We start from the raw sequence: 5069 nt of genomic DNA on the forward strand, positions 1-5069 counted from the left end.
GCTCTATCCACTGAGCCAAACCGGTTAGGGTGAATGCTGAAATTTAAAGCCAAGGAAGCAATAGGATCAGATTTGAATTTAGAACAATTACTCTGGTAAATGAGTGGAAAATGAGTTGGATCTGTTGACATCTTAAGGTCCTGAGACATGTTAAGAGGCTCTCATGAAAAACCAGGTGATTTCAAGATGTTAAGGGAGAAGCAAGTGCACAGAGGAGAGAGGATATATGCAAAAGACAAAGGGATTTGATTATTACATTTGAAGATAGAAAGAAGGATGTGTACAAAACACATTCTGGGTTTTTCAAGTGTTTATTACTCAGTGAATCTTGCTACAGCAAGCTAATCTGGGAAGAAGCAAAAAAAGTTGTTTTTTGAAAGTATGTTTTTATTGATTTCAGAGAGGAAGGAATAGGGAGACAGATAGAAACATCAATAATGAGAGAGAATCATTGATCAGCTGCCTCCTGCATGCCCCCTACCAGGGATCAAGCCTGCAACTCAGGCATGTGCCTTGACCAGGAATCGAATCATGACCTCCCAGTTCATAGGTCAGTGATCAACCATGGAGCCACACTGGCTGGGCTGTTTTTGTTTGTTTTAGAAAAATGTTAATTTAGACAAGTGCAGTTATAGATGTTTTATGGTTACAGTTCCTTAAAAACATCCATAGGGATGTACAGGATTTTTGTATAAAAGCCTGGAATTTAAGACAACTACCTGGGAGTGTCATCATTAATCAGTTATGTGGAGTATGAGGTGAAAGTTTATATCCAATGAAAATCCACCTTCATCAGATAACAGGAGCAAAACCTCTCAAACAACATGCTCAGTAACACTGCAGTTATTATGAGAATTGCTTACTATTACTTTTATCCTTTAAATGTGTGTGTTTTCTTTCTCTTATACTTTTGTTCAATCTGCACACCTGTTGCAATACCATCACCTTTACCCACGCCTTATTCATATTGCATTTCTTTAAGATATCATTTTAATTCTCCTCATTACCCTCCCCTGTCCTTTTCAGCTCAAATGATTCATCTGACCTCACATGTATATAATTATATGTGCAATTCATCTGATCATTGATCACTGTTTCCTGATTGCTCTTCTAGGTTGTTTGAAATTGCAATTTACATTTTTTATTGCCACAGTAATGTCCCTATTAAGATGCTCCATTGCAATGATTCCCTCTTGTCAGTAACATTATAACTAGAAAAAGAAATAAGATGATGGTGTTCCAAGATGTCAGACATTAAAGTTCATGGCAAGAAATCATTAAACATAAACTTAAATGTCTGAAGTGCCAGTAAATGTAAAATATGCATTTGTAGGACTGAGCAAGGGAGAAGAATGAAGATGAGGCTAACATTAACACAATTTGGTAAGAAGGACTTGGTTGCCTTAAGACAGATAAACAGCAGAAGCACAGAAGCTGTGTAGTTCAGGTCAGTATTGTTCTAGATCTTGTAAGAAGCTGGTGATAAAAATATATAAAGACATCTCTATTTACTCTCCAGCCCCCCAAAATATACTAGTCCAAACACTTCAGCTGGGTAATTCTCTAAGCCTAAAAGTGTAAGTGGGCACATTTTCAACAGTTAGAGAATGATGAAAGCAAGAAGGTAGGTCTTAGTGGGTCCTATGGTCTTTTCTTCCTGCTCTCTCCACTTCCACCCCACCAAACTCTCTCTCTCTCTCTCTCTCTCTCTCTCTCACACACACACACACACATACACACACACACATACACACACACTGTGTGGACTCTATTCAGAATACAATGGATGCTCAAGGTCAATTAGAATGTGAAGGCCCTATTCAGAGTATGCCAGATATCCAAGGCCACTCTGAGCATGAGAATCTTAATCAAAGTGTTCAAGGTTGAGTTGTTATATGCAGGTGCAAAGCAAGGATGCAGCGATCTATGCACTGCGCAAGCATGCCCTTCTATAACCAAAGGAGGGTCACTGAGGTCACTACTTGGCAAAAAGCTTCTTTTGTCTAGTAGTATAAAGTATGATACTGGCAAGCAAGTAGCCAGTTCAGATGTGGCTACTTAGTGAGGCAGCTCAGATGATGGCTGGTGGGGCTGCTTGGTGAGGCTATAGCTTTAAGGATGGCTCCTGTATCACTAGCTCCTACATAGGAGGCTATTGCTTGGTAGGGAAGATGTATTGTTACCAGCTGGTGTGCAGTGTATGGGACTTTGCTTTGAAGAACTGTTTTATCTAGTGGCTCCTTGTTAGCAAAGGCTACTTAGCCAATGGCTCCTACAATAAAGATTCTCTCATACACCTACAACTTCTCATGGCTTCTCCATCTACCACCTGGCGTCCAAGGAGGTCCAGCCCCTGGCAGAGGGGCTTGGACCAATAGTTGGCATAGTGGAGCAGAGGATAAAGGAGGAACTGAATTCCAACACACACACATTTTATTTTTAACTTATTTGGCTATAACTTCCCTCATTATCAAATTTCATTTTTAATTGATTGATACCTGACAAAAATTTTTAGAAAAGGCATCTCTTATTCTAGAAAGGGAAAATATTAAGTTTTCAAATATGTGATTAAGTATATATTATGAATATGTTTACTTTATTTATTTTTAATAATCCTTTATTGTTTGAAGTATTACATATATCCCCTCTTTTCCCCCCATTGACTCCCTCCAGCCTACCCCCACCCTCCACCCCAGACTCTCACAGCCCCATTGTCTGCCATTGGCCATGCATATATGTATACAAGGTCCTTGGTTAATTACCCCATTGTCTATATCCATGGGTTATGCATGTATGCATGCAAGTAACTTAGTTAATTACTTCCCACCCCCACCCCCACTCTCCTTCACTCTGAGATTCCACACTCTGTTCCATGCTTCCATGTTTCTGGATCCACTCCATTTGTCAGTTTATTTTGTTACTTAGATTCCACATGAGTGAGATCATGTGATACTTGTCTTTCTCGGACTGATTTATGTTTCTTTTAGCGTGCAGTCTATACATGGTCATAAAGTAAGCATAAGGAAGGGTTTTAGAAAGCCATTTTTACTTAAGGCGATGGGGACAGGGGCAATGGTTACTCTGCAGTGGATAAAGAGGAAAAGGTGATCAAGAGAAGCCAGAAAAGAAGGCATGGTGTATTCCAAAGATGAGCTCTCTTTCTCTGCCTGGCTTCAAATAAAAGGAAAGGAGAAGAGGCAAGTAGATTGTCACTAGTGTATAGCTCTACACAAAGCCATAACTGTGTTTATATACAAGGAATTTTAAAGTCAAATATTTTATTCATTTTTCTTTCCATGTTCTCTTTTCTTAACTGCCTAATTACTTAATATAGTGCTTGAATGATATCTCTTTGTAAAACCTACAACATTCACTTTGTATAAACATAGTACATGGCTTATCATTTTTTCTTGGCACTAGACATTTTATTGATATTAGAATATTGAAAAAAACTATGCAGAAAATGCTCTGGTACAAGTCAGTAGTGTTTAAGACTATTGAATCAGTACCTACTAACATATGTAGACTGGCTCACATATATCTTTCTTACTCAATAAATGTGAACAGCCATATTAATAGTTTATCGATTTGGTTCATAAGCCATACACTAAAACATTTAAAAAACAATTTTTATTTTTAATAGAAAGTGAAAACTAATGAACTCTGAATTCTATTAACTTTTAAAAAGGGGGGCAGACAAGGTGACTTTGAGGAGAACACTAATATATTTCCACCCCAAAACGTCAATAAATTAGAAAAAATTTGCTGAAGAAAGAAAAAGGATATTGCAAATTGCATATTATGCAAATAATTTCTTTGAAGTTCAGTTCTTTTCTAGTCTACTGATTCTTCAAATTGTTTTAATGATTTCTCATCATATTTCAAACATTTTCTCTTAAATGATGCTGTTACATTCAGGTACAGCAGCACTAAAGAATATACCCTATATAAAGAAATTAAAAATTAAGGAAGTCCTAAAAAATTTCACATTAGAGTTTCAGGGTAAGTTTTCTCATCATGGCCTAATATAATGCATTCAATATAATGCTTACAAGTTAAGACTCCATCAAATAAATATTAGAGAGTATGATTTCATAGACTTAAATAATAGAGTTAAAATGTGATATGCATAGTTAAAGCATGTATGTCAGTAATATGATTTTATTTCTGGCATAGGTGAGAAGATGGCAACTGAGAACCTTGCAATCCCTGTATTTTTAAAAAGAAGTGAAAACATAATTACCAATATTGCTTTATGAAAATAAAATTAAAAGTTTTTTCTATGGTCAGAGCCCATTTCAAGTTGGTATGACATGATTAGTTTAGCATTACAACTTGTTGGGGAGCACAAGCAACTTGGTTGGAAAGTTGTAAGGAGGACATTCTGAGAAAAGGGAAGTGTGTGGAAGGCCGCCTGCCCTGTTTATCAGAATTCCGACTTAGGGATTCCGACACTTCCCTAAGGGAGTGTCGAAGGTGGCGCCCTAATATTCCTTTGACCTTAACAAATAAGTCTGTGCACCTGCAGACTCTGGGTGTTTACTGGAATCCTTATGCTTAATCCCTGGATGCCCTTGCCTAGAGGACAACGTAAACACATGTATCCTCCCAAGATTACTCACCCTACTGATTGCATCTAAAGATAAAAATTCCAATAAAAGCCTAACGAGGCAGGCAACTGAGGCTCCCTGGCTGCTGTCAGGCCGTCCCTTAGTCCTCTCCCCCTTAGTCAGACTGTGTCGGAGTAATCTGTTCACCTGTCATCCAGGGGCTGCTGGTCAGCCCAAGCAACAACTAATAATTCCCTCAAAATAAAGCAGAGGTTAGTTGTAGGGAGCGGCTCTAGGGTCAAGCCTCAGGCTGACCTGTGGCAGGGCCACAAACAAGTCCCAGCCTGGAGGGAAGAGCTCTCCTAGAATAATTAAGCCTGACCTTGTAGCTCTCCCTAATTCCTTCCTAAGTAGCTAATGGGCTGTGGAAGGTGCAGCAAGTGTTGCCAAAATAAGAACATTTGTATACATGTTAATCTACCCTTGTTTTAATCAGACTATAAAATAAAGCATCGACTT

The sequence above is a fragment of the Myotis brandtii genome, unplaced genomic scaffold (assembly GCF_000412655.1).
Source record: "Myotis brandtii unplaced genomic scaffold, ASM41265v1 scaffold288, whole genome shotgun sequence".
Lineage (NCBI taxonomy): Eukaryota > Metazoa > Chordata > Mammalia > Chiroptera > Vespertilionidae > Myotis > Myotis brandtii.